The 13,648-nt window shown below is 36.6% G+C and overlaps 1 long non-coding RNA gene across 1 annotated transcript in view; it reads left to right on the top strand.

Moving 5' to 3' along the window:
• The first annotated feature begins 588 nt into the window (after positions 1-588).
• Positions 589-13,648, top strand: part of LOC107755367 (uncharacterized) — a 16,873-nt gene continuing 3,813 nt past the window's right edge. Inside the window, exon 1 of the long non-coding RNA XR_001641684.1 lies at positions 589-649. This is a non-coding gene — a long non-coding RNA (uncharacterized LOC107755367). The remainder of the gene's footprint in view (positions 650-13,648) is intronic.

Here is a 13,648-nt window from a genome sequence, read left to right as displayed (position 1 = left end):
CTGGGCAAAATAAATGCACCTGTGACAGCTGCATCTGGTCAAAGCCTCTGTGTGGAAAAGGAATGACAATTTTTAGAAAATGTCACACCTAAATAAATGTCATTTAATTTATTTAAATTATAATTTATGTTAATACCATAAAACAACTTTTTTTGTGTGTGTCCAGAGAGAGAGAGAGAGAGAGAGAGAGAGAGAGAGAGAGAGGAAATGTGATTATTGGTATGTTAATCTTATATATTTTAGTCCACTTTTATTAGGTTTTTTATGAATTTCTTAAAGCTTTTCTTTAAAAAAAAGCTTGAATATAATTTTATAATTATAATGTTTGAATTACTGGATCATTTCCATGTATGTATTGTATCATTCACATTAAATATATATCAACTGCTTGTCTATCTATCTATCTATCTATCTATGTTTTGGTAAAGCAGATGTTTCCAAACAAAACAAAGTATATATTTTCTTGGGAATATTGTTTTAACTGGGCATCATTTTATAGATATTTGTTTGTGTGTGTGTGTGTGTCATTTTTCTGTCTTATTCCATCCTGTTTGTCTTTTGTAATATAACAAAAGACACTTCCACTTCCTTGACATCCCCATGCAGGAAGTGACATCATATTGGAGGGAAACCAGCAGAACAAACATCAGTGAGTATTTGATGGATTTTGTCTTGTTTTGGTAATTTGTCTCTGTTAGAAAATATGTCAGTTTGCTGAAAGATGGTTTAAAATGTCATAATAAACTTTAGTTGCATTTGGTGTGTTTAAAATCCGTTTGGATGCCATTATTTTTATTGTTCCGCTTTATGCAATGTGTGGTGCACCTGTTTATTTTGAGCCTGCTTTATTTTTGCTTTTATTTTTCCCTGTACAGGTAGTTTTCCGGCCCACTGTTTGAATGATTACCAACCATTTTTGTACTAAAATTCAATAATTAAAAGTATTGACATCCATTTTGTGGAAAAAAAAACACGTCAGTCTTAATGAGCAAAGGGAAGTGCCCTGACTTACTCAGTAGTTGTCTGCCAAGAACATGACATCTTGTTATAGACTAATTTTATATTTTTTCTTGTAATTTCCACTTTCCAGTAGTTATGATTTTTCTCATGAAATAAGAGTGATTCTGTGAATCACAAGCGACTCCCAAGCAGTTCTACCGAGTACTGAGATCAGCTGAAAACAAATAGACCCAGCAAATATTTGTGGTAACAATGACAATGATGTGAATAAAATGAGTTATCATTGTGTTGGTCTGTCATATCAGTCAGAATCCTTCTGTGTTGTCTATGTTTTATGCAATAGAGCATGATACCACAGACGGCTAGTATATGTAGGCAAGCCTGTGTTTTGGGAATTGGCAAGTAGCCATCTGAAAGTCCCTAGATGACTATAATGAATTGGGCTTTCAATGACTACTGCATTGCTAATAAACTGACTACACCCTAAGCTTTCATGCACTGTTTTTTGTATCTGGTGGTAAAATGCATGTTTAGGATTGTTGTAAGACTAACTTATAATGTTTGTCTACAATGATGCCATATGTCTTCCCTTGATTTTCCCGTAGCTGTAACTAGCAATGGGTATAGATTTAATTATTATCAAATGATATGTACGCCTTAAATGCACTGTAAGTTGATCGAATAAATGTAAATGATCTTACGACCGTTTTAAAGCTCAGAAGTGAACTGTTAGCCTCCTCTTGAGGGTTATGTCATATTTTTATTTTCCAAGCTTTACTTGTAAAAATATGGGTAGCAGCCACTTCCATGTCAGTGCCATGTTGTCAACAACCTGTTTCAGTTGTCCTTTGTGTAAAAAGAGCTAGCATGCGGCACTGTTACTTTGTAGATTCTCCATTATTTTTCCAAAAAGAAAGAGCTGGATATCGACCTCCGAATGGCTAGCTAATGAATAATCATCGGTTGGGGGCCAATTAAATGATCTTCAAAGGCATTTTAGGCAATGAACTCCGATATTCGCTAGTGTGTGTTAGCATGCAGAGTCTTGGTGGATAAGTAATAAGACCCACTTAACTCTTCAATTATTTTCCATTACAGGGGAGCCACGGCAGTGTTTTGCCTGCTCAGTTTATTGGTAATGGAAGGCTTTATACTAGGGAGTGTTAATTGGTAGGTGTCAGAACTAGAGAGTTGCGGGTTATGTTTAGAGCATATTCATTAGTGCATAGCTCCTTAAGTGAAACTCATCACTGCCTGCGCATACGAGTGTTTGCATTTTATTATGGTGCTTTTTTCAAGCTGGTCTCCAAGCTGAGGCCCTTTCAGAAGGGTGGATAAATTATGTAAATTTTTTAGCATTAAACTGAAACTGTCTTTCATTGGGCGCTGCTGCGCTCATGGGCACTTTCTTGATTTCTGCGGTGATTAATCCAGTTCACATCTTTATTTTCAAAAGCCGATTACTTCATTTAAAGTCATTACATATTCATCCTCATTCAATGCCTCTGGATAATTCACACAGCCAAAATGAATAGGCTTGCTGTACTTTGAAATTGACCATAGATTTTTTGTGGTTGTTTATTTTTAATTATAATAAACAAATATGTTTCAGTTTTGTGTGTTTTAATTGTATTTAAATATACACACACTACCACTGAAATAATTTTTGAATGAAATAAATACTTTTATTCCACATAAATACATTTAATTGAGCAAAAGTTAGAAATGTTAAAAAATATTTCTACTTCAAATAAATTTTGTTCCTGGGAATCCTGGGGAAAAAATGCATCACAAAAATATTAAGCAGCACAACTGTTTTCCACATTGATAATAATAAGTAATGTTTCTTGTGCAGAAAATCAGTAAGTTAGATTGATTTCTGAAGGATCATGTGACATTCGTTTTAAATTTTAATAATATTTGACAATATTACTTTTTTTTTTTAATATCTTACCAACATATATACAAATAAACGGTAGTGTTAAGCATAGTAAATATTTATTTTGTAAAAAAAATATATATATATAAATAAATTGTCAGAAAATTGTATCATGTAATCTGTATTGTGAATTTCAAGGTTAGTGAATCATTACATCCCTATATGCAACTAGTTTTTGCTGATCATGCTAATTTGTCCACAGTAAAGCTCAGCCGATGTCTTTTTTTTATTCGGGCTAGTTAAATTCATATAAACTCATTGGTCTCCACCCCATCACTCAAATTTAACTGTTAAGTAAAAAAAAATTCAAAATGACAGTCATTTCCCAGCAGAAACATCATACATGCTATAATGTGTTTCAATGGGAGTGCATGTGCCATGTGTGTGGGTATGTGAGTTTTTTGTGCATTGGGGACATTCTGCAGTCTCAGCTCTTTGTTTGGGTATGCATCTTTTCTGGATTGTGTCAGATTTTGTATAGTAAAAAAAATCAAATAAATAAAATAATGCTGTGTTTTTTTTCTCGGACATTCCATTCATTCCTATGGCTGGGTCAAAATGACCCGCGAGGGACACTTTTGTTGCTTTTTTTTATTACACCAACATAGAATCCTCAAATCTACTAATTTTTTTTGTGTGTGTGCTCCATGGTCAAGCGTGACAAAATTAAATAAAAAAAAATCCACAGTTGTTTCGTAAATTCCATGCTTTTCCAATGGCAGGTCAAAATGACCCGCGAGGGACACTTTTGATACTTTTTTTTTTATAGTACCCACTGAAACTGCTCGAATTCACTAAAAAAATTTTTTCGTGTATTCCCGGTTCAAGTGTGACAAAAGTAACAAAGTCTCATACCATAACGATCAACGCTCGATTTTTAAAAAATCTTTACAAATGAGTTTCGGGTCAAAATAACCCGAGGGACGGATGAGGGTTTTTAAAACATATTTGTTTAATAAAATTGAAATTAAAATTGAGTCAGTCAATGAGACCCCAAACAGAACATGAAGGTCAATAATAAATTTTATCAAACATTATTATCTTTTATAGCATTATCATCGCGGCTGCACTGTAATGCATGGCCTCTAGTGGGTTTTCTTTCTTTAATAAACTCAGATTTCAGAGAGTGCCGTTTGATCAAGAGGGACATCAGTGAAGATAAAAGCCATTTGTTCTGATGGAGCATTTTGGATTTATTTAGGGGGAAAGCACAGTGAGTAAGCACAGTACATGGACTATGTGCATACACTCATTCCTCATTGTGTGTGCATGGTTTCATTAAATTTTAAGTGCAGAGCCCTTCTGGCTCAAAATCTGTTTAGTTTAGCCCCAAATCCAGCACCAAAAAAAAAACACCCTGTCTTCCACGTCTCACGGGACCGCTAGATCCCATTTAAACACTGCCAAGTCACACGAATGCATTCGCCCTAGAGAAGTTTGCTTCCTTTGACAGACTACCCTTCACCGACAGCGCGTTTTCATTAAGGCTTGCAATTTGGACAATTTCCAAATCACCTCTATTCTTTCGGGCGAGAAGCACACTAATTATGCCAGCGTCTTAAGGAGAACTGGAAACACAATTACGCATCTTCCTTCTGCTGCCTGTGCACAGTGGTTTGTAGGTCAGGGGAACGCAGGCCCATTTCATCACAATGAACGCATGAGCTGCATGGCTAATGTTTTAATCGTAATAATTAATACCACTTCGCTCTCATGCTGCTGCTAATTATGCATCCACACGTCACGGCGCAGACCTCGTTGATATCTGGAGAGAGGTGATTTCAGCCAGGTTTTTCCAAACCCCCAGGAAGTCAGGGTTCATTTGGCAAGCCAAGTCATTTCCAGCACTTCACTTGAATGCGAAACGTCTGAAAAGGGCTTTCTTACTTTCTAGATTTTTAAGTTGCATGTTTAGTTTCAACTATGGTCAAAAAGCAGACTGACAAATGGTCTATTCACACCAAGAGTGAAATTTATATTAGCCAATATTTACAATATGTGCTGCTGAATGATGATCAAATGCAAATAATAGTTCAGGGTTTTGCTGGTATATTCCATAATTATGCCAATATGTGAGCAAAGAGCTTACTTCTCCATTGTCTCAGCCATTTAAAAGTAGAAATGCTGAGATTTAATAAATCACTCTTAATAAATCACTCATGGCATTTCAAACCTGTTTGGCTACCTTTGTTCTGTGGATCACAAAAGAAGATATTTTGTAAAAGGACTATTTTTTTTATCCATAAAATGTAAGCTAATGGAGTCCAGTGTTATTTGAATCCCAAAGTTCTTCAACGTTTCTTTTGTGTTTCATAGAACAAAGAGAATCAAACAGGTTTGGAATGATGTGATTGAATTATAAGGGCATTATTTTCAAACATTTTCATGTTTTTTTTTTTTCCCTTTGGAGTACTTAATAACACTTAATACTATTTAATACTATAATACTTAATAATTCACTCATGTTGTTCCAAACAGCTTTGATTTACTTTGTTTTGTGGAGCACAAATGAAGATATTTTGAAAAATGTCATCGTTTCCTTGTCCATACAATGAAGTCTAATGTTGTTTGAACATCAGCATTGTTCAAAAATTATTTTGTGTTTTGCAGAAGAAAGAAATGGATACATGAGTATGAGTAAAAGATGACAACATTTATTTTTAGGTGAACAATCTCTTTAAAAGTATGAAATGAATTCCTGTAAGGAATTGCAATGTGTTAGTGGCTGGCTCAGAAATTGGCTGCATGTGCCAGCTGACCAACTGCCATTGAGATGTATGGGAATAGTTTCTCCAAGTAATAGATCTTGTTGGTTCTCCAGACCTTTTCCATTTCAGAGATCCATAATGTATCCTTATTTTCCTGAGGAAACACATCACTTCCCAACTGACAGGAACACTTCAATGCAGTTGAAGGTCGAGGGGGAGGTTTTTCTGCAGCAAGGTTGCTGAGGAGATGAACGGAAACGTCCGTTAGTGGGTGGAGGTCCTTGGAGATAATAAGAGAGCAGCTCCACCGCTTCAGATCAGAACTGAGAGATAGTAGCCTGGCTGAAATCCGCACAAACACTCCAAACGCAGATGTTCTTCAAAAGACCTCTGATTATGGAGATATCCCACTTCATTCAGATGCATAGACTCCTGACTGTTTAGTCTCTCTGGCTTGTAACCGAAGCTCTCCAGGGCAAGTGTGACTTTACAGCCCCATTTAATTCTACAGTAATACATAAATCCTGTATGCGTTTATTATTTACACTGGTAAAGAAATACAGGGTTATAAAAACTTTCTTTAAAGATGCAGATAAACGTTTGTGTTTTTCTGATCAAATTCTGGTGACACACATTATTAATTTTTACTTGTTTTAAAGCATTGACTGTAATATCAGTTGGAGACTCACACTGTGCATTTAATGTATCTATCTACCCAATTAAATAATGTCACAACCATGCAGTTCATTAACATGCAAATGGCGTCTCATGAAGAGATTAGTTAATTGCAACTCATTTGCATAATTAATGAACACTCGAATGAATAATGCTTTAGCGAATTTGTGCTGCGCTGTCAGGAAATAAATTATAAAAGACAGGCTGAGACCATTGTGTAAAATCCCTGTGAACTGCATGAAATAAGCAGGTGAGAGATGTATAATAAAATCAGAACATGGGAGAAATATGCATGTATGGTCATTTGTACAAATTACTTGAAGCTGGATGTTAGCCTGTCACAGTGACAGCACTCAATATCCAGTACGGTCTCTGTAGGGTATCTGACTCTATAATAAAAAAGATTGATTGTCACTGGAAGAAGTTATGATGGCCATTTATAACACAAAAATGACACAGAGGGTCTGTCAAGATGCTTTCGTAACCTCTTTGCTGTGTGGTTAAGATTTTTGTCCTCTAGTCAGAAGAACAGGCACTCTTTATCCGTTTTCAAGCTGATAGTCTCGATGTGATTTCCAAATGTCGTCTTGGCATTTAGAAGGACACTGTGAAAGGATATTGTAAAGTCATTGCAAATGTACTTAAGCAACCAAATCCATTCACAAAAGGTCCTTATAAAAGACTTTCCATGTGGTGATCACTTTAATAATTTTGTAGTTTGTTTATGTAGTCCTAGTTGGTGCCTCTCTGCAATTAATTTTGAGGTGTTTACCTGAAACTTTGAAGAAAATATTCTTTTTATGTTACATATTTTCATGTTTATTTGTTTGTTTGATTTGAATTAATGCCACATGGAAAGATGCATATTTTAAGTTTATTTTTTATTTTTTTGCAATAGTTTTTATATCTACACTCTCAGAAAAAATGTACAAAAGTTGTCACTGGTATGGTACCGTTTCAAAAGGTACACCTTTGCACCTTTTTTATCCCTAAAGGGCACATATTGGTACCTTAATGGTACATATTAGTACCTAAAGTGTACTTATTAGTACCTAAATGGTACATATTTGTACGTTTTGAAAAGGTAATGCCCCATTGACAACTTTTGTAACTTTTTTTTTCTGAGAGTCTATAAGATGGATAGATTTGTTGTGTGTACCAAACATATTTTTTGCAGCAAATATGAACAAATGAGAAACCTAATTACTAGAAGACATTTTTAATTGTTTTTGTGTATAAAAGCAATAATCTCCATATTTTGGTGAACTGCTGAGCGGGTGTTTGCTGTGCATTTTATGACTCTTGCTACGATTCAATTGTTCAAATCTAAACGTTCTTAATTATTTACTGGCAGTAATTAATTTTCTTCTAAAATGCAGTTGTGGTTGACAGTAAGATGTTTAATGATATTGCATGATCATGCAAATTTAACCACAACTGCAGACTCAGATGCTACTGATTTAGCACGTTATTTTCCTCTTTTCTAAAAGCTCAGTGTCCTACATTAAGACAAATAACCATGACATGACCTTACAAAAAAAAAAAAAAAAAGAGGAAGCCAGTCTCTTCCCGTATAGAATTAAAGGAATAGTTCACCCAATGATAATATTTAGCATTATTAAATCACGCCATGTTGCTCCATGTTTTTGCAACGCAAAATGAGTTATTTTCTCCTATGGCGTTGCATAGACAAAAAAAGTTTGGAATGTAAATAATGGTATGAGCTATTAATTTAACTCACATTTACAAAGTAGCACACCAACTTCATTATTACGGTTGTTATTTGGCTCTTTGTATACTGGACAACTTTAGTACCAATTTTGAGCCATAATGATATTGTTCTTTTCTGAAACACTTCAGGACACAAAGTACTTTATACATTTATGCACATTAAAAAAATGGCATTGTAAGACAGACCTCATTGAAACACTGTGCCTAAGTGCTTAATCACAGGTTAATATAGCAGTTTCTTGATGTTTTGCAAAGGATTTCAAAAGCTAAGCATATCACATCTAGAGCAGCGGTCTGGGGTGGTCAGGAAGGAAGCTGTAATCTTTTGGGAATATTGCAGCTTTGGGCTTGGAGGGGTTAAACGGCATTCAGATCCTGCTGACTGCCGGTTTATTTAGACGAGACACAAGTAGGTCATTGATATATTACTAATTAGTGTTCCCCTCACATCCTTGACTTTGTATACAGACCTAGAAAATCCTCAGCAGTTTCAGTTTGTGCTTCACTGGGCATTCCTAAATGAATCCAAAGCAAGGTCGGATTCCCATCCTGGTTATTTTGGACATGCAGTTTAAGGTAAACTGTTAAACGAAGATGGCCTACTGTAAGTCTTTGGGGTGGTTTAAAATAACATCTGTACTTCATAGACCAGTTATGACTGTGCATTCCTAACTGTAATGGATGTCATTGAGTAACTTCATGTTATTGAACTTGTTAAACTGGCATTATGTTATTTTGTGGACAGTGATGCAATTGCAGTTGAGCAATGCCATGCCATTTATCTTGTACTGGGAAAACAGTCATCAACTAACCACAATTCTTTCCGGAATCCCTCGTTGTCTACTTCATTTTGACCTCCCGGGTTGGTTCGCCATGACTTTGAAACACTGGACCAAACTCAAAATCCACTACACACAAGGGAACTTTTCTGAGAAGGTTGTTAGATAGTTTTACAGCCTCACACAATGAGTGGTATAGTGTGATAGAGGACTACATGACATCCCTCGTTTATGTACATAGGGTGTTCAATTCCATAAAATAATTTTATGTTCCATATTTTTTCATTAGCTCCTCTCCAAAACTTACAGTAGTTGATAGTGTTCGGCCTACTGTCAGTTGCCTTCTAAGGCCGAAACATAAGAGCGTAGTCACGCAAACTTGATTTCATGTGTTTAGAAATGTGTCAGACTTCAATTTATAATGAAACTTAAATTGATAGATCACCCAAATATGAAAATTCTGTGATTATTTACTCATTTTTTTCCAAACCCGCATGATTGACTGTTATCTGCGGAACACAAAAGATGATAGTTTGAAAAATATCTTGGAGTTTTTGTTGTCTTTACAGTGGAAGTAATTGGGGTCCAGTGTTGTTTTTCACAGAAGAAAGTAAGTCCTAAGACATGAGGATGAATAAATGATGAAAAAATGTTTCATCTTTGGGTAAACTGTCCATTTAATTTTGCAATGCATTCTCATAATTGCCACAAGGGGTGCTAAGCTAGCAATGTTGTTCACAAATTATCCAAAAACACACTCACAAATATTCAAAACAATAGTTTGTTTTAAATTACCTTTCAGTATTGATTGAATTTGTCCACCATCTTGGATGCATTATGCATTTTGTGGATGCACAATGCATTATGCGATTACCTTTACCAGGATTATGATGGACACATGCTTAGTCTTAGAATTTGGACAAAAGACTGTATTTCCATAGAAGGCTAGGTGTGAGTTCTAGGTTGGCAGCTCACTAGGTTTTGGAACAAAAATAATGTCTTTGCCCATTTCTCCTACTCTTTTGATCTTTCTCGGTTTGGACTTTTTTCTCAGTCTCTCTCTCTAAACCCTGAATGCCATTACAATCTACACTGGAGACATAGTGTGTGTTAATAAGCTGGGACATCTGGTAACCAGCTTCTTTTCTGATTCATTAACTGACGTAGTTGCAGTGGCCAGAGGGGTTTACGGTAGATATTTGAGGGGAGGTTATGGTGCTGGAGGGGAGGGAAGAGGGGTGTATACTTGAAGTGAGAGACAGTGTGCTGCATGGGATATGTTCTGTGTGTGTGTATGTCAATGGAAAGTCCTTGTAATGATAGGAGTACCAGTGTGAATGAGTGTGTGTTCTTACTCACCAGTCTGTCAACCACACCACTGGCATGAATGACGCCTATTTGAGCTCAGATCAAGTTATAAATCATTGTTCCTGGTTCAATACAAGTGAAGCTCTACTAAATTTTATTCTGCAGTATTTGTGGTATAATATCAGTTTCGACAAAGTATTTTGACTTTTTTTGAATTTGTCTCATATATGTGACCATGGACCACAAAACCATGTCATGAGGGTCGATCTTTTTGAAATGATCTATAATTTTGACCTATACAATGTATTTTTGGCTATTGCTACAAATATACACGTGCTACATAAGACTGGTTTTGTGCTCCAGGGTCACATATGCAGAAAGGCACTTACAATGTAAGTACAAGAAATATACATTAAAATACACACCATTTCAAATGACAACAAATGCAATTATTAAAAATAGTCTTATGTTAATTGAAATAAAGCTGAAATAAAATATAAATATTAGCTGAAAATGGGAATTAGAAATGTTGCCTTGGTAATGGACTTATATTAGTGCTAATATAACTTAACTAGTACTTATATTAGAACTAAATTTACTGAAACTGGAATAAAAATAAATTAAAGCTAAATAGAAATAACTAAAATAAATAAATAAAATGAACAAATAACAGGATGGTTCTTTATTTGTTCATTTATTAAATGTGGGACGAGTTGAAAATAGTCTGTCAGTATACTAGCTTGCTTTAAATTTTCTTTTGTGCTATTTTGTTACTGATATAATGTCAGTATTGACAAAAACTATGGGAAGAAGAGCGGGAAACAGGATTGGGAAATGTTGCAAATCAGGCTTTAAAACTTTAAACTTTAGTGTTTTATGCCAGAACAGAAAGACAGAATTAACATGTACAAAATGTTGTTGGATTAATTGAAGTGGAATGGTAGCAGTAAACAAGATCATCAACCCATCACCAGAAAGCCCCTCCCACTATTGAACATGATTGAGCAAGAAAAATACGACTTGATGGCACACATTGAAGGATGAAATGGACAATGAAGTTTCCATATGTTGTTTCTACACAGTAATTAGAATCTGTCCTATGCGTTTTCTCTCACACACACATATATATGAACAAACACTGATTTAAAGGCTTCTCTTGTGTTGCCTTATAAGATCTACTGACACATATGATGTCATTATTCCGGTCAGTTCTTCTGATGGTGCATCTGTTCTCAGACCGCCATCCGCTGAGGCCTTGTTACTGAACCATTTATAGGGCGACGGATCATCCAATCCAAATACCTGCTGCGAACTTTGACCCCAGGAACACGCAAAGGTTGCATTCCGAGTTGTAGTGCCACCGAGAACCAGTTCGTTCGTATTGTTTGTCCTGCTTTCAGTTAATTGCAATCGCTATGATTTCCCAGCAAATAAACATAAATAAAAACAAAAGGGGAATACAGGAGCGTGCTAACCGCCTCATTTATTGCGATATCACGTCTGTTATTCATCACCATGGCGACCTGCGAGAGAGCCTTGATGCGTCCCACTCGCAGATGTGACAGGTTTGTAATCATTGGATATGCAAATGTGTTGATCCAGTGCTCATTGTTATTCACTGCCCCTGAGACAAATGAGGTTGATTCTGTTTGTGTATTTGCTGACTGCCTTTAGTCTCGGGAAGAAACCGTGACACAGATCGCTGGATGCTTCAACAGGGCTGAAAATGAATGCTGTGCGACGCCGGTGGATTTTTTCGAGGGTTGCCTCGAAGCAGCTGCGAATGCAAGCGAGAAAGCAAGAGGTAGAGCTTTGGCTCCTCTCTTCTCTAATCTCATCCCCCGTTGAGGGAAGCATTGGGCCGTGAACCTGGCTGAGAGCTGATTGGCTGCCGAGGTGATGGGTAGGGGGCTGTCAGTGTGAGGGCCGCAGCTGTTTTGGAAGAGCCTGTGTCGGTATCTGCAGCATGTCGACGTGTGAAGTACAAAAGATGAATCCTATTTCTCAAGAGAGCCCCACATATGTCAAGTATATTGTCCCATTATACCAATTCATTTATCAAGCCACTGAATGCCAATTAGATTCACAGGATGGTGCAGGTATATGGCGAGTGGTTGGTGCCAACACTCTGCCGCAGCTGAGCTCCTCTGGCTGGCAACACCTCGAGCGCCACCGCTGCCTCCCTTTCCACGGTGGGGCTTACCAGGGCGTTGTAACCTTCCCGAAAGGGTGAGAGGCCTCCCAGCAGCGACGCCCTGTGCCGAAACAAGAGCGATCCCATTTCAGCTCGGCCCCCCTGATGAAGATGTCAGGGAGATGGGCCCGAGCCGCGTGCCAAATGTCTCCACAGACTGGAGTTCAGATGAGATGAGAGGATCAAATGATGAAGCAGCCCGATGCATGCCTTCAGCTGGGTACGTCCCAGCTGAGAAGATTTGAGAATGAGGTAAGGGGAGGAAGCTAAATCTGAGAAGTTGGAGAGTGGAAAGAAACAAGCAGAAGGAGAAACGGATATTGTGACATCAGTGGTTACGTGTGTTTTCTGTTCAGGATCACAACTAAATCAAATTTAATATATTCAAGATGCACTGTGGTCAGATTATTGAAACCACACCAGAGATCGACTGATACTGTTTTTTTATCACTGATATTTGTCTTCAAGTCTTTAATTATTGTCATGTTTCTTATTTTAGACACAATAATAACTAAGTCACTCATAATTAGCATCCAGTGAACAATCTGCTTTATAACATTAATATTGCACGTTGTCAACAAAGAATATTTTTAATCCATTTTTTTTTCTCAACTACATTTGTCCAAGGCTCTTCACTTTATTAACATATTAATGAATTAATGTAATTAATGCACACTACCAGAAAACAACAATTGGGGGGGGGGGTCTATGTTATATTTTTACATTAACAATGTAATCAATATTCTATTTATTAAAGCCGTGAATATCATCAAGTTACTGTTTTTAAGCAGTTTACACTTATTCCAAAATAATAACTCAAGGCAGTAACAATTTAAACAATATATTTTATTGGTGAACTTATGTTCAGCTATTCTTTTTAATAGTTAACTTTTAACTATTTTTTAATTATTTGGTCATCAAAGCTCGGTGAATATGGTCACAGACAAATTAAGATATTTTTGATGGAATCTGAGAACTGTCTGACCCTGCATAGACAGCAACACAACTGAAATGAAAGTCCAGAAACATAGCAAGGAGATCTGTAAAATAACAGACATCAGTGGTTCATCCGCAATTATACGAAGCTATGAGAATACTTTTTGTGCGCAAATGGAAAAAAAAACGACTTTATTCAACAATTCGTCTCCTCCGCATCACCCTGGAGCCATTTTGGAGAATATCAGCTGGACGTAAACAACATATGCTGTTCTGTGTTAGCTGAGTCATGCCGGATCTGTTTCCTACGTTGTTTGCACTTTGATTTGAATGAAAACAACATATCCGCGTGACGCATCTGACACAGAATAGCATACGCTGTTTACGTCCAGCGGATATTCTCCAAAATGGCACCAGG

Source organism: Sinocyclocheilus rhinocerous, unplaced genomic scaffold (assembly GCF_001515625.1).
Source record: "Sinocyclocheilus rhinocerous isolate Xijiao unplaced genomic scaffold, SAMN03320098_v1.1 scaffold1013, whole genome shotgun sequence".
Lineage (NCBI taxonomy): Eukaryota > Metazoa > Chordata > Actinopteri > Cypriniformes > Cyprinidae > Sinocyclocheilus > Sinocyclocheilus rhinocerous.
The sequence above is the reverse complement of the archived record's forward strand: the minus strand, read 5'-3'. Positions and strand labels throughout refer to the sequence as shown.